This window comes from Prionailurus bengalensis, chromosome B3 (assembly GCF_016509475.1).
Source record: "Prionailurus bengalensis isolate Pbe53 chromosome B3, Fcat_Pben_1.1_paternal_pri, whole genome shotgun sequence".
Lineage (NCBI taxonomy): Eukaryota > Metazoa > Chordata > Mammalia > Carnivora > Felidae > Prionailurus > Prionailurus bengalensis.
In genome coordinates, this window is record NC_057355.1 from 13150171 (window position 1) to 13171211 (window position 21041).

A 21041-nucleotide genomic window follows, 5' to 3' on the forward strand; every position below is an offset into this window, starting at 1 on the left:
GCATGCTCAGCGTGGAGCCGGACTTGGGGCTTGATCTCATCTCAAGATCCCGGGATCCTGACCTGAGCTGAAATCAAGAGTCTGATTGATGCTCAACCGACTGAGCCACCCAGTCACCCCCAAGTATATTATCCCATTTATTTGGAGTTCTAGAATAGGCAGAACTAATCTGTGATGAAAAAAGCTGTCAGAACTGAGTAGCCTGTCTGTACGTGTGTATGATTACGTACGTGTGTGTGCCTATACAACAGAGAGAAGCATCATCTGGGAAGGGACAACAGGTAGGGAGGGTAAAGATAATGACCTATGTATCCTGGTTGCCTATATGGACTTATTATCAAAACTCGTGAATTTACAGTATATACAAGTATATACATACTTGAAGATTTTTATCGAAAGAAATAAGTTAAGGTAAAAAAAAATTCTAGTTAAAAGTACACATGGAGGGGGCGATGTGTAAGAATGTCTGCGATTGGGGCACCTGGGTGGCTCAGTCGGTTGAGCGTCCGACTTCGGCTCAGGTCATGATCTCACAGTCCGTGAGTTCGAGCCCTGCATCAGGCTCTGTGCTGATGGCTCAGAGCCTGGAGCCTGTTTCAGATTCTGTGTCTCCCTCTCTCTCTGACCCTCCCCCATTCATGCTCTGTCTCTCTCTGTCTCAAAAATAAATAAACGTTAAAAAAAAAATTAAAAAAAAAAAAAAAGAATGTCTGCGATTTACTTTGAAATATGTCCCAACTTTAACAAATTGGTGGAGGGGCGCCTGGGTGGCGCAGTCGGTTAAGCGTCCGACTTCAGCCAGGTCACGATCTCTCGGTCTGTGAGTTCGAGCCCCGCATCGGGCTCTGGGCTGATGGCTCAGAGCCTGGAGCCTGTTTCCGATTCTGTGTCTCCCTCTCTCTCTGCCCCTCCCCTGTTCATGCTCTGTCTCTCTCTGTCCCAAAAATAAATAAACGTTGAAAAAAAATTAAAAAAAAAATTGGTGGAGCGATAGATACATGGTTGTATGGATATGTAACAAAATGTATAGTGGGATCTAAGCGGTGGATAGACACGTTTTCATGGTAAATCTTACAGGCTTGTTGTATGTTTGGAACTTTTCATAATAAAATGTTGAAAAAAAGCCCTATGAATTTAAGGAATTTACATGGAATGAGTTTTATCATCATCATCACTGTCCTCATGACTGTATTCAGATATTCAACTTATTGGGAGTCCACTTTGGTTCAGATACATTCAAAATGTTTTTTTACCCTTACACAAATCTTCGGGTGTTGATAGTATTTCCAACTCACATAGAAGGGAAATTAATAGAAAAAGGAATGATTAAGTTGTAGAATAAATCCATGGAGATAAATGGATAAATTAGGAAAGGCAGCTAATTTGAAGTGGAAATTCACATGACTGGTATCGTTTGTATTGCAAATGGCTCCCGACGTGTGAAGTCCGACCATATGACACGAGCTACTGGGCAGGATTTGGGACGGACGGGAACACCGTTAGTTAATGATAATGTGGATATACTGGAATTACCCACCTGAGCATATTAAGAGAGAGCCTGCCACTTTTACAAAAACCTTTTGATGACACATTTGTGCCTTTGTTCTCCTTACAGACAAAGGAGGGCATAAGGGTGCTTCGGATCATGAGTCATATCTTTGATTGCTTGCCAGTTACCGTGGAAGGCAGATTTCCTCACCAACTTCATGCTTGGTGGCTTCATTTCCCAATTGCTTTTAGGTTCTATGAGTCTAGAATACAGTGAGTTCTTGTCCAAGTGTCTTGAGGAAAAATCAGCATGTTCTTGGTATGGTTCAAAGAGAATGAGAGGCGGTGTCTTGACCTAGAAATTCTGCTAAGTGTCATCGGGACCTGGAAATCTGCTTGGGTGATATGAAAAAGACAGGCCAATATTCAGAGGGGTGAGCCCTGTGTGAAGTCTTAAGTCGTCCTTACTTGTGCGAAGATACTATTTAATACTGAGACAAAGATTGATTAAAATTCAAGCACTGGACTCCAAAAGGCTTATACTTAATGCAAGTAGACTATTTCTCATAATAAGGTGGCAAAGGCTAATATGCTGCTTCTTTGCATTGAGCTAGAATTGGGTCAACTCAGTGAAGCAACAGAGATGATGTCATGGCCATCAGTCCCCTGACCGCCTGCTGATGACATTATAAGAGGGCTGGACCTGCTTATCAGAGCTGACAGCGAGATAGTTGTTATAACCAAATTGAAAATAATAACAGTAATACAGTGAACTTTTTGGGTGAAAATACTAAGAGCCTTTGATCTGGTCCGATCTCGCTTCCGGAAACTGACTGCCTGAAAAATGACACTATAGTTTGAAGAAGAGTTAAGTTATGGACTCAGATATCCTGACTCCTAGTACATTTCTCTGTGTTTAAAAAATTTTTTAGTTATGTTTCTTCTCTCATAGACGATACATGCTATACAATCACTGAGAGGCTCTATGTTTGAGGTTGAGTCATTGGATAAGATGGATAGCAGATTAGATATGGCAGGGAAAAAATTAGTTAACCTGACCACACAGAAATAGAAACTATTCAAAACGAAACACACAGGGGCACCTGGGTGGCTCAGTCTGATTAAGCATCCAACTTCGGCTCAGGTCATGATTTCGAGGTTCATGGGTTTGAGCCCCACGTCAGGCTCTGTGCTGACAGCTTGGAGCCTGGAGCCTGCTTCATATTCTGTGTCTCCCTCTCTCTCTGCTCCTCCCCTGCTCGTACTCTGTCTGTCTGTCTGTCTGTCTCTCTCTCTCTCTCTCTCAAAAATAAATAAACATTTAAAAAAAGTAAAAAAAAACATTCAAAATGAAACACACAGAAAATAGAAGCCTGAAGAAGAAAAAAAAAATGAGCAGAGCAGTGAGTTCTGGGACAACATTAAGCAGTCTCATATATATATATGCATATATATATACATATATATGTGTATATATATATACATGTATATATACATATATATGTATATATGTTTGTGTGTGTGTGTATTATTATATATGTGTATATTAAGTGTGTGTATAGATACAGTTTTCAAAAATGAGAAAATGGGGTCATAAAAATATTTGAAGAAATGGTGCTTGATTTTTTTTTTTTTATCACAACAAAATCCAATGAAAACCATAAACTCACAGGGTCAAGAATCTCAACAAACCCTGGGGCACCTGGGTGGCTCCGTCAGTTAAGTGTCCCTCTCCTGATCTCAGCTCAGGTCTTAATTTCATTTTTTTTTAAACATTTATTTTTGAGAGACAGAGAGACACAGATTGTGAACAGCCGAGGGGCAGAAGAGACAGAAACACAGAATCTGAAGCAGGTTCCAGGCTCCGAGCTGTCAGCACAGAGCCCGACGCGGGGCTCGAACTCGGGAACCACGAGATCCTGACCTGAGCCGAAGTGGGATGCTTAACTGACTGAGCCCCCCAGGCACCCCTAAGTCTTGATTTCAGAGTCTTAAGGTTGGGCTCCACGCTGAGCATGAAGCTTACTTAAAAAACAAAACAAAACAAAACAAAACAAAACAAAACAAAACACGTATCAAACCTTAAATAGATTATTCATCACACATTTAGGGTATACTTTTGCTAATCAGGCATGGGTAGGTGGTCTCTAAATTTATAATCCTAGCCTCCTGGCATTCATGTTCTTGTGTCATCCCCTCTCTCTGCGTATGTGATGAGTTTATTGGTTTGTGCCTGATTAACAGAATATGGTAAAAGTGGGGCGCCCGGGTGGCTCAGTCCGTTAAGTGTCCGACTTGGGCTCAGGTCATGATCTTATGGTCTGTGAGTTCGAGCCCCGCGTCGGGCTCTGTGCTGACAGCTCAGAGCCTGGAGCCTGCTTCGGATTCTGTGTCTCCCTCTCTCTCTCTGCCCTTCCCCCACTCATGCTCTGTCTCTCTGTGTCTCAGAAATAAACAAACATTAAAAAAACAAAAAAACACCAAACAAAAAAAACAAACAGAATATGGTAGAAGCAATGGGATGCCATTTCCCAGATTAGGTTACAAACAGATGGTGGCTCCATCTTGGCCTCTTTCCTTCTCTCTTTGATCATCTTTTGCCAGAACAAGGGGTACATAGGCCACCTACGGAGTAACCGATATGGTGAGGAACTATGGTTGGCCAGCAACTGTGTGAGTTTTGAAGCAGATTCTCCAGCCTCCGTTGAGCCGTGAGAGGACTGCAACCCCATGAGATATATCCTGAGCCAGAAACATCTATCTCAGCCACACCAGGATTCCTGTCCCGGAGAAACTGAGATCATAAATGCTTCTCGCTTTAAGCCATTCCATTTTTAAGTATTTGTTACACGTCAATAGGTAATTAACGCATTGAGTGTATGTACGAATCTAACATAAAAAATCCTATGCTCCTGTTTACCCTTGAACTGAGAAGGGATTCCAGAAATAATTGCAAAACAAATGAATGTATGAAAGATAAGACAGTTACTCAAAATAGCTATGTCATAAAGACAAAAGCAATTGGTCTTGATCAAAGGTTTATAAGATTGGGAAGGATATTGTTATGAGAGTTCTTGGGCGGAGGGACTGATTCTTGGCTGCGAAAATAGGTGATTCTCTCAGGCTGAGACAGTATTTTGGACCTTGATGGGACAGAATTTGGCTACATTTTGGCGACAACGAGTCTAGGCACCTGAGTGAAAGAATCAGTCAGTAGGAGAGATGGAAAACCGAAGGGTGGATATAGGAAACTGTGAGCAGAATGCAGTGTGAGAAAACAAGAAAAAAGATATCAATGGAATAAAAGCAACGCTTGTATACAGATCATTGTAACTTCCGTTTGGGGCTCATGTTAGAAATGATTCATATGAACACAAAACATTAATTCTTGCAAATAATTCCTTTATCATTACACTTTCCTTTGTCGCATTGAGTGTATGCATCTACCTGAGCTGAATTTGCAGCGATGAGCTGATGAGTTTTCTTATTCTCGGAGAGTAATAGAGAAGACACAATGGTGGGCTACTAATCTTTTCATTAAGCAGAGCATTTCTGTATTTCAAAAGCTGCAGTGACAGCTACACCTTGAGAGAGGTGCGATCACAAAGAAGAAAAATCCATTTTCTTGTCTGACTTACTTTACAGCTACACGTAGCATGAACTTTGATTATATTGGGCCCATTTGACTTATTGTCTATATTATTTATCTTCGCACTTTTATTTTCTTGTCCTGATGGTTTATAGTGGCTTTTCCTTGCCAATTTAAACTCTAGCTCCCTTCTCCATACTGTTCATTGATCACTTGCTTTTTCATTTTTAATTTCCGCCCTTCAGAGTCCAGTCACACTTTTCATGGTGCTGCTAATTCTGTCCTTTATTCTCCTGCCATGTTTCGTCACTAAGTGACCATGGAAGTTTCCAGGTTGTTGGGGACACAGACCTCCTTGAGCACACCTTGCTAAAAATGGGCACTTTTACATGATCCGTAAAGGAAGCCTTAGAGACACAAAACCTAACAAAGGCCCAACACGTTTTAATCTCCCGTATGGGCATATAACTTGGATTCCTGCCTTAGTTTTATGGAATTCTTGAGCATGTCTTACCAATGAATGTATGTGGTAAAGCATACTCAGTTTGAAACTGGGATTTTCAAATGAGAATTGCTGAAATAGAACTCCATTTAGCAAATTCGTCAAGTAGGGCCCAATTTCAATAAAAACCATCCGGAATAAGGAGAGATAGGTCACAACTCATTAGGAGGGTATTCTGTAATAATAATACAAAAAAGACTGGGCACATGTATACTGGAAATTAAGAAATTCATTTAGTTTTAAGGTCAAATTTCTTACTATTTTACTCTCTATTTTGGGCCAAGTTTTTCTCAGAAGGAAGCAACAATAGTCATTATAAATATGTACCTAAAAACTCACGAAAGCAGGGAATTGTTTACCAAGTCAGCTTGAAAATATTATTTTTATGCACTTAATAAAGCCCTGTGTAATTCCTGACTTCTTTTCAATCCATTAATTAGTGATTCTGTATTTTCTTTGTAGGTCATCATTACAGCCCGTAATTGGAGGCTGGATGAATTAAAACTTATTCAAATTACACGTCCCAGCAGTCACAAATATAGACTGGAGGCTTCAAGTCCAAACTTTGTTAATGCCCTCCGCTAAAAGGGTTATTATTTCCTTCCATGTATCTATATTTTAATTTTCTGATTACTTGAGTAAACAATTATGGAATCATTGCTAGGCAGGTCTGGCTTCATTTCGAGAATTGATCTCCCACTGGTTGAATATGTTACGTGTCGATTGCAGCGATGTGTGCTAGGATTCGTCCATGAGGATCTCCTTTCTCAGCAATCCTGCGTGGAGTCATCGTGTCTGCTAAGTCCCTTGTATATTTTCTACAGGGGGCGGGGGGTGAGGCTCCTGCCCCTGACTCTGTGACTTGCTGGATCCTGCAGGTGCTGTTATCAGAGTCTTACCTTTGAGAGCTATGGTGTTTATTTGTTTCCATGTTTTTCCCCCCTCACCACCTGTGAGCCCCTGGAGGGCCGGAGCAATCGTATTTATGTTCTATCCACAGCCATGACCTTCGAGCTGGACACATTGTTGGTCAGGGGATACACATAGCCACCTGACTTCTATCCACCTGCATTATGTGGCCAGCACAGAGTTAATACTTGACTTTGAATGTCTTTGGGTGGGTATGACGTCTGGTCTGCAGCCTTTGTTTCCTTGTATGTGGCCAACCACGCATTTATTTCACTTGCCTGGCCCCTGTAGGCATCCTAGTTTGTGACCCTAGCGTATGTTAGCTATGTGGGTGAATGTGTCAACGAATGTACATCTATTTGCCCAGAAAATTATTACTCTAACATTCCAGTCCTGAAGATTCCTTCAGTTTCAATTCAGACTTACAACAAACAGTCCAGGTGGAAAAATATAACTTTGTTATACAATATACATAAAAGCATTGCTGAAAATTTGACAGAAGGTAGGCCACTCTGAGGGTTGTTTAGTAGTCAAATGAGAAAGGAAAAACAATTCAGTTGTGCTATTTGCAGAACTCAGGGATGCAAACAAACCAGTGGCTGTGGAAAAGCCTAGATTTGCATTCCTGAGTTGACTGACAACTTCTACCTTGGATTTTTTTTTTTTTTTTTTTTGAGACAGAGCATGAATGGGGGAGGGGGCAGTGAGAGAGGGAGAGAAAATCTTTTTTTGTTTTTAATGTTTATTTATTTTGAGAGAGAGAGCATGTGTGTGAGTGGGGGAGGGGCAGAGAGAGAGAGATTCTCCAACAGGCTCCCTGCTCAGTGCAAAACCCCATGCAGGGATCCATTTCACAACCCTGGGGTCATGACCTGAGCCCTGGGGTCAAGAGTCGGGTGCTCTACACACTGAGCTACCCAGGCACCCCTACCTTGGATCATCTTAAAACAAGCACTGGGATTTAAGAACAATAACCCTGGCCAACATTCCAAGTGCAAATTCAACAACCCACTTCTCCAGACAGATTCTGAGATGCTCCACGCTAGGGCCAATGACAGCACACTAGAGAACAATCCGACAATGTGACTCTCTGTGGGGCCACAGCAATGCTGTATGGTGTGAAACGCTCTCTCTTGGTCTGGTTTCGTCTGGGAGAAAGCTTAAGCAATTAGCTAACTGGATGGAATTTACATCACCAGACATAAAAATGTTGGTGATGAGGAAGTACCCTTGAGCAAGGTCAAGCTTCACCTGAAAAAATAAATTTGTGTCTGCTTTAATTATCTGATAAATAGGGACCTAAGGCTCTAAGATCGACCCGAATATGTCTCTAATAATTTTAAGTTTAAAATTGTTTTTAAAAATATTTATTTATTTTTAAGAGAGAGAGACACAGAGCGTGAGTGAGGGAGGGGCAGAGAGAGAGAGAGAGAGAGAGAGGGAGACACAGAATCCGAAGCAGGCTTCAGGGTCCAAGCTGTCAGCACACAGCCCGACGCGGGGCTCGAACTCATGAACCATGAGATCATGACCTGAGCCGAAGCCGGACGCTTAACAACTGAGCCACTCAGGCACCCCAATAATTTTAACTTTTTAAAAGCAGCTATTACCAGACGCTCATCTTGGCCATAGAAATTCTCACCCTTGAAAACTATAATATCTATACAAATGTAACTTTGAGCAAGTTACTACCTGCCAACGTTTCCAGCTAATTTGTGTTAAATACATGTCTGGGTATTTGAAATAGTTTGTTACATATGCTTATTATTAATAAGACAATTAAATGCTGATATTGGTTTCCAAAGAAAGATTTTATAATGTCTTCCTTCTGAGTAATTAGAAAGGAAGACGCCTTTACTGTTAGGGCCACTCCTTTGCTCGAGAAACTGAAACCCTACCAACCACTCTTTTTTTTTTTTCTTTCTTACCAACTGTAGGAAAACACCTAGCTAGTTAAATGGCAGAGCTAGGTGTGGAGTGAGTCACTAAATGTGCTCTCTCTACCCCTGCCACTATAAAAAGGGGATACACTTTCTACAAACTGTCATGGCAATCATATGATAAGAAAAAATCAAACTGAGCAAATATAATAACAACGACTATTTGCACTAACAATAAAAGGAGTGTTATTTTCTCAAGGCCAGGTAGCAAAGTACACATGCTTCCTTATGGCACTCGGTAGACATCTGTCACTTGGAGAGAGGACTGAATTTGGCCTTGACCATGGCATTGATTTCTTCGCCTAGTAGGTCTAGATGTATGTATTTATATCTCGATTGTTTTTCTAATTTGGATTTCATCAGCCCAGAAAAGAGAAGAAGCAAGTCAAGGGACTTCTATTCCCAAGATGAGCTTTGACTTCTCCAAGTAGAGCTGGATTGGATCGAACACATGGCCAGCTCTGGTAGGATCTTACAGGAGTGCTGTTGTGATCCCCTAGGAGCAGAGAAGCATTGGAGCTTTTACTCCTAGGCATTTATAGACAAGATCATCTCTCTTTTACATTTTTTATTTTTTAATGTATCTATCTATCTATCTATCTATCTATCTATCTATCTATCTATTTATTGATTTGAGACAGAGAGGGAGAGAAAGAGCATGAACAGAGGAGGGGAAGAGGGAGACGGAGACAGAGGATCCAAGCAGGCTCTGCACTGACAGCTGAGAGCCCGACATGGGGCTCGAACTCACAGACCACGAGGTCATGATCCAAGCCTAGCTGAAGTCAGATGCTTAACTGACTGAGCCACCCAGGCACCCGGCTCATCGCTCTTTTAGAAAAGACTCTTTTAACTCCATAGGCAGAGACTCTAGGTAACGACAGCCACTGCCCTTGTCCTACTTAAATTGCTATTGTTGATTCAAACAGGCACAGTGATGTTGCTATCATACCTGCACTGTGGTGCTTCTGAAATATGACAGGAAGCATCAGCTGGGGTAGCGAAGGAGCACGTGGGGTGTGCAGAAGCCACATCTGCCATTCAAAATGGAAAAGAACAGGTGAAATTACTAGACTGCCGGAAACCTAGCATATGTTGTCTAGCATCTAAAAGCAATTGTATTTGTAGGACTCTAATATAAATGTAGAGGGTGGGAAATCTCCACCACAAATATCATATTGACACCACGGTTATTTCTTCAGAGGCTAAATAACTTGATATTCATGTGACTTAAGACGGCCAGACAGAGAAGACAGGAGACTTTAATTTTTTTTTTTTTAAAGTAACCATTACAACATCACGGACAGTGCCTATAAGACTTGGTTCAGGGGCGCCTGGGTGGCGCAGTCGGTTAAGCGTCTGACTTCAGCCAGGTCACGATCTCGCGGTCCGTGAGTTCGAGCCCCGCGTCAGGCTCTGGGCTGATGGCTCGGAGCCTGGAGCCTGTTTCCGATTCTGTGTCTCCCTCTCTCTCTGCCCCTCCCCCGTTCATGCTCTGTCTCTCTCTGTCCCCAAAATAAATAAAACGTTGAAAAAAAAAATTTTAATAAAAAAAAAATAAAAAAATAAAAAAAAAAAGACTTGGTTCAAAACTTGTTTACATCAAGAAATTCAAACAGAGAGGGAGGGAGGCAAACCATAAGAGACTCTTAAATACAGAGAACAAACAGGGTTGATGGGGGATGGGGGAGAGGGGAAAATGGGTGATGGGCATGGAGGAGGGCACTTGTTGAGATGAGTATAGGGTGTTGTATGGAAGCCAATCTGACAATAAATTATATTAAAAAAAAGTAATAAAATACCCCCAACTAAGTAAACAAACATAAAAATAAAGAAATTCAGGGGCGCCTGGGTGGCTCAGTCGGTTGGCCGTCCGACTTCAGCTCAGGTCACAATCTCGCGGTCCGCGAGTTCGAGCCCCGCGCCGGGCTCTGGGCTGGTGGCTCGGAGCCTGGAGCCTGCTTCTGATTCTGTGTTTCCCTCTCTCTCTGCCCCTCCCCTGTTCATGCTGTGTCTCTCTCTGTCTCAAAAATAAATAAACGTTAAAAAAAAATTAAAAAAAAATAAAGAAATTCAATGCACAGCAGTGTATTGAATATTTATCAGCCACATATATGAGTCCAACATCTCTTCTAAGTGCTTCTTGTGGTTACATGGTGAGGTCAAGTTGGTTAAAGCAACAGTATTATTTCCTGGATGGAACATGCTAGAAAGAGGCAGGTAATGTACCTGGACAAGTAAAAAAGCAACAACAACAACAAAACTTTCAAGGAAGCTTGACAGAAGAATGTATCGTGGTGAGAGATGAGAAGGTGTGACCTTAGATTTCTGTCTTTTCAAATGTTTCACTTTCTGCAGCATTTAATGATTGAAAAGTGCCGCTAGTCATTTTCAACTTGCGGTCGGGCTACAGGAACCACAGAACAGGAACCCCACTGTGGCAGGAGTTGGAAGCAAAAAGCGTTTTGTGTGGGTTCACTCACTATTTTAATTTTGTTGTATTATTAGTGGGTTCTAAGGTATGGTTGTTAACTTCTCTTGTTTAAGGCTCTTTCCCTGCTTCCTTTATTTTTTCCTTTCCTTTCTACCCTTTATTTTCCCTCCGGAACCTTCCCTCGCTAAGGCTGGTGATGCATCTGCAGGGAGGCCACAGGGGGAAAATCCCAGATTTTCTATAGGTCCCAGGTGACTTTTCTCTGACTCTGCTGGTAACTTGTCTCATACCTTCAGCCCAGGGATTTCATAGTTCTGAGGCTAATTCTCCCCATTTTAAACTAGGGATATTATGAACTGCTTCACAGGTTTGTGAAAATTAAATGTGAACCTGTGTTGTATGCTAAGCCCGGAAAGTGGTGAGTGATTCTGTTCATCACCAGTAGCTGATACTGTAAGTATTCTTTTTTTTTTTTAAATTTTTATTTATTTAAAAACAATTTTGGGGCGCCTAGGTAGCTCAGTCGGTTAAGAATCTGACTCTTGGTTTCGGCTCAGGTCATGATCTCATGTGTGTGAGTTCGAGCCCCATGTGGGGCTTGGTGCTGACAGCACAGAGCCTGCTTGGGATTCTCTCTCTCTCCCTCTATCTGCCCCTCCCCCACTCACCCCCCCTTACTCTCTCTGTCTCTCTCTCAAAAATAAATAAAAAAAAACTTAAAAAAATTCTTTTAAATCTAAAAAAATAAAAACAATTTTTTTAATGTTTATTTTTGAGAGAGAGAGAGAGAGAGAGAGCACACGAGTAGGGAAGGGACAGAGAGAGAGGGAGACAGAATTGGAGACAGGCTCCAGGCTCTGAGCTGTCAGCACAGAGCCCAACTTGGGGCTCAAACTCACACGGTTCAAACTCATGAACCGTGAGATCATGACCTGAGCTAAAGTCGGATGCTTAACCGACTGAGCCACCCAGGCGCCTCAAGTATTCTTTTCATGAAGAGGGCAGCTCTGTTTCTGCCCAAGGGCTCATGCGTTTTAAATATTTTTCTTCCTGGCCCCCTCCATGTCTGACCATACTATTATCATCATTAGCCAACCTTTATTAATTTTTTTACTGTTCATTTATTTATTTGAGAGAGAGAGGAGAGAGAGTGTGTGAGCCCAAGCAGGGAGGGCAGAGAGAGAGAGAGAGAGAGAGAGAGAGAGAGAGAGAGAGGATCCCAAGCAGGCTCCGGGATGTCAACACAGAGCCCCAAGCTGGACTCTAACCCACAAACCCTGAGAACGTGACCTGAACGAAATTAAGAGTTGGAAGCTTAATCGACTGAGACACCCAGGCGCCCCTCCTCAGTAGCCAACCTTCGATAAGTGCCTATTAAGGACACTGCGGTAAGTACTTTACGAAAAAGCATTTAATTATTTCTCAGAATCTATACAACAGCTATTATTTGAATCCCAGTTTATTAACGAGAAAGTAGACATTCAGAGGCATTAAGTGAACTGGCGGGTTTATAGCATCTGTTGCCAAGACAGGATTTGATGAGGTCTTTCTGCTTAACCACCAATGACACCAATTAAACTCTCCAGCTCACGGCCACCCACTCCCCACAACCACCTGTGGGACGCAGGGTCTGTCCCACACCCAGGTTAGCTCCTAAACCTCTGTTGTAGCTGATTTCTGATACGGGGGGGCGGGGGGGAGTGGTGGGTGGTGAGGGGTGTGTGGTTCTGGCCTCTCGGGAGGCGGTGGGGGCGGGGGTTCCTATCCTTCCTTATCTCCTCCTCAGCCACGTGCAAGACGGACTCGGTACCCAGTAGACAGGGGCTCCTTAATCGAAGGGGAAAGAAACTGACTAGGCAGACATTAAGAGTAAACAGAAGAAGAGTTTAGCGTGAAGGGGAGAGGAAGGAAGAAAAAGAATTCAAGGGAAAGGACCAAAGGGCAAATATTTGCTGAACTCCTTCGCGCCAGTCATCGGACCCAGCCGGCTTAAAGGGTCCCTGCGTACGAGTTCTCAGCGCACTGGGCACGGAGATGGGCCTAATGTTTACAGATGAGGAACCAAGGTTCAGAGAACAAAGAGCTCAGCGCATCTGGGTGGCCGCTTTGCACCCACAGTCGCGCCCACGTGGCACGGGCTGGATGTGGTGCCTGGTATCTCCTGCCAGGGTCAGGGTGGTAAACACGGAGGTTGCGCCCTCCCCACCGCTCCCTTAGGGAGCGGTGGCACCCTGGGGCACTCCTCTGCGTATCCGCGAAGACACGGTACTCTGCGGTGACAAGTTCGCAAGTCACAGCTGTCCCCTTGCCTCACTTCGCACTAAAACGCGGGTGAACTCCGCGCCCAGTCACCGCCACGCTGCTGGGACGCATCTTCGTTTTCTTGGCAGCCGGGCCAGACGAGGCAGCTCAGCGTGATCTCTTCCTCTTCGCCCCGCGGGTGCCCAGAGGCAGCAGCCGCCAGAGCCACCAGGGGCCGCGCCCGCGCTTAGGTGGGAGGTGGCTCCAAGGTGACGCGCGGCCACCTCCGCCCCCTGGAGGCGGGGCTGGCGGGCGGGGGCCAAGGAAGTCGCACGGCCCCGGAGGTGCCCTCGCCCCCGCCGCGTCCCGGCTGCTCTTGCGCCTGCGAGTGGCGGCCGCGGCGGGTCCCGGCAAGCGAGGGGCGCGCCTTGACCCCTCGGCAGCCCCCGGGGACGCAACCTCGGACAGGTGAGGGGCGGTGCGGGGCGCACCTGGCAGCGCGCGCGGGAGGGGCGCGGGGGCGCCGCCTGCTCTCTCCCGGGGTGGGCGTCTGTGCTCCCCACTGAGGTGAGAGGGGTCGGGGACCCTGAGGGCTCAAGATGGGAATCCAGGGAAACTCCTTCCCGGGACCCAGAAGGTGTGGCAAGGACGGGAGGCAGCAATCCGCGGCGGCTAGTCCTGGAGAGCGCACGAGGGGCGGGCAGCCTGCCTCGGGAATTCTTGGCTTCTGAAAAGGCACACCTTTGGCCCCCTCTGGGCGCAGTGGAGTCGGTCACCGCCACCTCCCGGGCTCTTTCTGCAGAGGTCAGCCCCTCATTTGGGTGGGGTTTGACGCGCTCCCTCCGTGGAGACCTGGAGGTTCTGCTTTGGTGCCTAGCGCAGCTGCACGACAGCTGAAAGCTTTAGAAGACTTCTCTGGGTTACAGAGGGGTCTCTCGCACGTTAAAAAAAAAATACGGTGATGGTGAACTTGAGAGGCGATTGCTTCAGCAGTTAGTTCCCCAGCGCTCTGTCCATTTGTTAGGCAAATTGGGGGCGCTGATGGCTTTTAGAGATGGTTGCGTTTCCTTACAGGGGTGAAAACATCTTAACGAACTTGTGTGCGGTGTCTGAGGGTTTCGGCGGCGTGTGGGTCCTTACGTGAGTGTGGGCTGGAAGTTACCTCGGCAAGGGCCACTTACGGCTACCAGACAGCTTCCAGGTGAACCCTAGAACTTTACAAAACCTGCTTCCCGAGAAGCGGAACTTCAGGCAGACAGGTCTATGGATTATGGTTTCCATTAGCGTTCATTTTTTGTTTGGGTCAGCAGCATTTGAATTCAATAAGTATTTGTTGTCTGCCTGTTAAGGGCGAACCTCTGCGGGAGCCAGGTTGGTGTGCTTTTGCTAGCACGGGTATTGGGACGAAGGGGGCATTTTAGGGCACTCATTCCTCACAGGTGGGTGTTTAGAAAGGGCAATGGCACAGGGACGCCTCTTTAATCTCTGCTAATAAGCATTTAAGTGCAGGGAGAATGCAAATCTCTGAAGACTGTCATTAGCCTGGCCTGCCACCCACCCGACAGGGACAATCAAACCTGTTCTTTAAAATAAGATTGTTAAGGATCCATTCTGCGCCATGCACCATGCTGGGCACTTTATCTTGCTGCACAAAATACACACCATAGGTATTCTTCCCCCCCGGTACAGGCAGGGAAGAATTCAGCAATTTGTTTAAGGTTGTTAGAGCACCTGAGAGTGGCAGGTAACTATGTCCGAGGGCAAAACGCCTACTTTTTCAGTACTCCACAGTGCTGTGAGGCCAACAGTGTAAATCTGGCAGATTGAATGGAAAATAACTCAAATTTATATTCGTAGAACAATCCACCTCCTGGGACCGAAGGTCACTGTCGTGTACGAGTGTTGCTTTTATTCTCTTTGTGTGGTTGAACCATGGTCAGTCTGGGACAAGAAGATGAACAGCTTCTTTCTTTCTTTTTTTTTTTTTAATACAGAATTTATTATGTGTCTTCCTTAACATATTTTTAAGGACCCAACATATCCAACTGGGACAAGTCAGTAAAACTTTGTAGGCATTCCTTGTGTATTACGCGTTGAGGTGACAGCCAGTTTTCATATTATTCATAGCTTTTAACATTTTTGCAGCTGGATTTCATATCTTCCAGATGAATGGAATCCATCGTCGTCACCTAGAAAGGACTTTGTGTGTATAAGTCTATAATCATACATGAATATACATAACATTTACTTTATTTTATTTTATTTTTTTTATTAAAAAAATTTTTTTTTCAACGTTTATTTATTTTTGGGACAGAGAGAGACAGAGCATGAACGGGGGAGGGGCAGAGAGAGAGGGAGACACAGAACCGGAAACAGGCTCCAGGCTCCGAGCCATCAGCCCAGAGCCCGACGCGGGGCTCGAACTCACGGACCGCGAGATCGTGACCTGGCTGAAGTCGGACGCTTAACCGACTGCGCCACCCAGACGCCCCGACATTTACTTTAAAAGATGTACCCATTTTTCCTTAAATCTCTGTAAGTGTAGAGTACTGCAGTGTGCTTGTTTGGGAAGAAATCCTAATATCCCAAGTTTAGCCTTTGAGTAAGAATGATCCATAACAGCTCATAATTTCTTTAAGTTCCTGTAAACCACAAAAGTTATTTTCAAACTGCATTTATACTGTAGAGGATGAGAATGACAATAGGCCTTTGAATTTTAAGTAATATTTCAAAACTTGCTTTCTTAAAACCTTCCTTTTGATTGTGAGTAATTACACACAGAAATTGAGGGGTTTCGTGTTTAAATTATCTTAAGGTGTTGAAAATAAAGCAGTGGTGTTTTTTGTTGTTGTTGTGTGTGTATGTGTGTGTGTTTAAGGGAGGCTTTTTGCCTGTGTTGAGACAATCAGGTGGGATCTTCTGCCTGGGTTGTGCCTGGCACAGTTTTTATTTTCTCTATCTTCATTTGACAGTGAAACTGATAGGCTGACAGCACACCTTGAAGTCTTCTTTAGGAGTATTTGAAATCCTGCCTAGAATGTGTTTGTAGAAGTGTGCGTGGCTTGGTGAGATGCTCTAATGAAGAGGCAGAGAGTGTTGAATTAGAGAAATTGCCAGAAAAGCCAAAGAGCCCAGGAGCAGAGTCTGCATGAGATGTGAAATGGGCAGATCTCAATTTTCGATCTGGGGATGCTTTTTAGGAAGAATAATGCAAAACTTGTTAGGAAAGTGGATGCTTATTTAGAATGGAAAAAGAAATGATAACCATTTGCTGGAGGTTCCTGTCTTCTCTCCGCTGAGATCTCTCCAATTCTCCACTTCCTCTCCAGCTGCTTTTGGGGAGGGGCGCTTTTCCCTATTCTCCGCCCCCCCATCCCCAGTCTCCATCCTCTCTCCGTGCACAAAAGCAGATCCCTACCCTCTGTGGCTCCTCGCTCCCCAAATTCACCTCTCCGCGCTGTGTACCTACTGAATTTTGTGGTTCATATTGTGCAGATTGTTGTATAAATCCTCCAATCAGTGTTCTAGGTGTGTAGGATGGTTTAGTGTTGGTCCAGCTGTATTTCATGGATGCGAGACACACAAAAAACTTCCATGCTGTTCCGCCATCTTGGCTCCCATCTCTCTGCTGAGATCTTTTTGGGCAGTTTACCAGAAATACTTATGCAAAAATGCTTCCTGATTGCAACCCTCTCTCCCTGAGAACACTTAGCATCTCCTAGCAGCTCGTAGCCCTCATAGGGGCCAGTAAGAGGCAGGAAGTTGAAACTTCACTACCTTCATAGAGTAAGAGACCAAGTTGTGGTTGGAGGGAGGCAAAGGACTCATGGTTGGCTGAGTGGAGTTGAGGCCGGTGGCTGGGGTGGGAGGGATACTGGGCTTATCGGGGACTCGGCATTTCATACCTAGTGATCAGTCCCAAGAGGAAGGCCCAGAGCTGGACTCCAAGACCTTTCAGTTTGCTTGGCTCTCCCAGTCACCATTTACGGAGGGTTTTCTCTGTCCCAAGCACTGACTCTGGTGAGGTCCTATTTGTCACCGAGCTCCTGGTGTCATGGAGCTGGTTTCATTATGACAACACAGTGTCGTGGGTGCTGGCCTAGAGCCTGGAGGGCTCCTGATTGCTTGAACTGAGTTTGGAATTGTTGGTGGAGTTAGTGAGATGAAAGGGTCCAGGGTGGAAGGCTGTAGAAGGCCTGGAGGTTTGGACCTACACGCTTCCTCCATGGTTGCCGTGAGGCCCCCTTGGTTAGTGCTTCTCAACGTGTCCTTCCCGACCAGCTGAACGCACCCACTGGGATTAACTTCTTAGAAATGCATATCCTCAGGCCCCATCCCGGGCCCCCCTGAATCAGAAACTCTATGTCTGGAGCATAGCAGGCTGCCCTCTTGATGATTCTGGTCTATGCCAAAGTTTGAGAACCACCACTCTTCGTATTTACGAGCACTGGTAGGGCATAGACGGAATAAGGGGAGCATATAAGCTCATATATTAGGATTGGCATAGAGGTATCATTTATAGTATGATCACTGACATTTATTGAGCACCTAGATTGTACTCAGGCGTTGTGCTAAGAAATACGAACTCTTTTAATCCTGAATACAACCCCACAAAGCGGGCCTGTTGACACTTCCATTTAATTTGAGAAAACCGAGGCCCAGAGACATCAGGGTAATGTCCCAGGGCACACAGCTGGAAGGCGGTTCAGCCAGGATTCAGGCGCCTTCCCTCTCTTCCTGCCCGGGAGAGTTTGCATCCGTGTCCTTGCTGTGGGCGGGCATTGTCGGAGAGGCTGGAAGGCTACCTGGAATGGCCCTGTTTAACAACCCACGGTGATTTGCTCATCACTTGGGGTCAACAGGCTTTTCTTTAGGGACACATTGCCGGAGGACAGAGGAAGAATTGTGTCAGTCCCTCCTAGTGTGAATTTCTAAGGTTTCCTAAGCAAGTGGGCACGATTGCATATATACGACGAGTAACACGGAAGATGCCTCTTTCCCTGGCATGATTATGGGCTCATATGGATTTCTCCTGTGGGTGACTGTGGAAGGTGGCCTTGTTTTGGAATGTGAGCTTCATCTATTAGCATGGAGGCCTTTCTTCCAAAGGCCAGTTCCCTGCCCAGGACACAGAGGGCTTAAAGATGATGGTGTGTTTGTCCATCATGTCCTGGAAGGCATCTAGAAAACCTATGCTTGCTTTGCAAGGTCACAGTTGTTTGTTTGGTTGGTTTTTTTCCTGAAAACAATTATTCCCCATAATTTTGTACATTTTTTAAAAAGTTTATTTAATTGGAGAGAGAGAACGAGCGAGCGTGAGCAGGGGAGGGGCAGAGAGAGAGAGAGAGAGAGAGAGAGAGGGAGAATCCCAAGCAGGCCCTGCACTGTCAGCACAGAGCCTGATGCAGGGCTTGAACCCATGAACCGAACCGTGAGATCGTGACCGGAGGAGAAATCAAGAGTTGGATGCTTAACTGACTGACCCACCCAGGCGCACCTGCAATTTTGTGCCTCTTATCGTGGAATACCTCCATCATTTCAGGCAGCATGAAAAAAACCAAACAAACCACACAGCTATAGATGTGAGTCCATGTGTGAGTGTATCGAACGATGGTTTGCCTTTGGGTGCGGACCTCAGGTTACCGTGTGTTCGGTTCCCGTCCGGAGACAAATGCGTAGACCAATGTTAACTTGAGTCTATGGCAGGCCGTCTCAGCCATGCATTCGTTCATTCACATGGTCATTTGCTGCCTGCCTCGTTGCGCTAAGTGTTGATATCAGGCACTGGAAGGAAATACGTTGGTCGCTGGACAGGTGTGATCCCCACAGAGGGATAGGGACAAACTCGCTGTGCAGTACCTTGGCTGAATGGAGTCAGCTGCCCTAATTCCGGCAGTGAGTCAGTGCGAATGGAGTTAAGAAGTTATATTAGTTCAGGAGAGAGATTGCAGGGCTTGGCTGAAGGCAATAGGGAAGCAGGGGTGTTTGAAGGCTGGGGAGGTATCTTGGACGTGGCAGAGGTGACCAGGTGGATGTGGGTGATGGGAGAAAGGGAGTATGGGGGCTGAGGTTTGTGCCTTGGGCCCCTAGGTTGGTGCCAGCGTCGCGAGTCAGGACTAGATTGTTTTCAAAGAATAATAATGAGTTTTGTGGACACTGTGAGTTTGAAATGTCTGGCTGACTCCAGGGTAGAGGTTTGAGTGCATTGAATAATGCAGCTGATATAACAACTGAATAATTCAAGGGGCTGAGTAATATCAACAATTGAATAACGCCGTCTCTCCCAAGGAGAGGGCATAAGCGAGAAGCAGGTCGCAAAGGAAACGTGGACATTTCTCCTGGCAAACGCAGGATAGGAACAAATTCCAGTTCCTTGGATGGGAAAGGTGAAAAAGGTTTACTTCCGCTCCTTCTTTAGAGGGTGGAGATAAATTCTCTGCTCACTTTGGCCTTTCACGTGTTTGACAGCCTGGCCCGTGGGAGGAGGGCTGTGGGGTGGAACAGCAAACAAGGGCAGGAGAGTGACAAGGGGCTTGCTGAAAAGCTTGCTTTCAGAATTTGAGTCCATGTAATTGTCATAAGGTAAAATGCTTACCATCTATCCCCTTAGTTATTTTCTCTTGTTAAAAGCACTCATCTATCACATATATATATCATGTTTATTACAGATTAACTCATTGTATCATTTGCTAGGTCATACAGGTTGGCCAATGCTGTTTGGTAGATGCTGCTGATGCCAATATTATACGATTAATGTCTGTGCAGAATATCAGGTGGGATTAGGTGGTCAGAGTGGAGCCAAAGGCTTGTTTAAAGCATGTGTTCCAAAGTGGTTGACATGAATAAGTATGTGTTCTTTTTATCCAAAGGCTAGTAGTTGAGCCTATATTACAGGCAGTATGTGCTAACGTTTTTGTTGTGAATCAGACAACAGGCCAGGTAGCTCCCTGGCCCCTGAGAGTTTACAAAGATGCAAAGTCGGATAGCTTAGCAAGTGACTACAGTAAAGCGTGCTGTTTGCACAAGGTGCTAGCCAAGTACTGAGGGGCGGCCTCCAGAGACAGGGCTGTTTACACTTAGCAGGAATGGTCAGCTGGCGTTAGCCAGTGGCGGGCAGAGATCCCCCTGGGCCGGGGCCCCAGCCTGGAGCCAAGTTTGGAAAGAACAAAGAGGTTGTTTTCAGAAGTTGCTGGATGAATGCTTTTGAGGAACTGCAAGGTTACGAGCAACTGTGTCCATTAAAAGTCAGAAATCTTCACGGGAGGTTGTGACCTGATCAGGAAAACTAGAAAAAGAAAGTATCGAACCTACCTGTGTGACTGTCACCGTGTTGGGATCCAAGATGCGAGCAAGGTGGCGCTACATAAATAAAACAAAAACCAGACCGAACAAAAATAATGATTGCGGTGATAATGTAATAATTTGGGTTTTATTTATTTATTTTTTGGTGGTGGTCGGAAGGGGACTATTTTAGACATTATGAAAATGTTGGGGTCTAGTCTGAGAACTTAGTATATCAGAAAAGGTCTCTAGGGGCGCCTGAGTGACTCAGTCGGGTAAGTGTCCAACTTTGACTCAGGTCACGATCTCAAGATTCGTGAGTTCGAGCCCCGCATCGGGCTCTCTGCTGTCAGCACAGAGCCTGCTTAGGATCCTCTGTCTCCCTCTCTCTGCCCCTCTTCCTCTCTCTCTCTTTCTCTCTCTCTCTCTCTCTCTCAAAAATAAACATTAAAAAGGAAAAAAGAAAAGAAAAGGACTCTATATTACCGAGACCACAGTAACCAACATCATTGCTCTCACAGTCTTGACTAATGTAAAACATTCCATAATTATTGTACATGCGGGTTCCTAGGTTTCTAGTCTGAAAATGGCCTTTGGGATCAGTCTTCCACCTCCTGTTGCTTCCTCCTGAGTAAGGCGGGGCCCAGAGGTCCTGCA

The 21041-nt window shown here is 45.1% G+C and overlaps 1 protein-coding gene across 1 annotated transcript in view; it reads left to right on the forward strand.

The window, feature by feature from the left end:
* The first annotated feature begins 13418 nt into the window (after positions 1 to 13418).
* Positions 13419 to 21041, forward strand: part of MCTP2 (multiple C2 and transmembrane domain containing 2) — a 240030-nt gene continuing 232407 nt past the window's right edge. The window contains exon 1 of the mRNA XM_043554770.1: positions 13419 to 13571. The gene's annotated coding sequence lies outside the window, so the exon portion shown is untranslated. The remainder of the gene's footprint in view (positions 13572 to 21041) is intronic.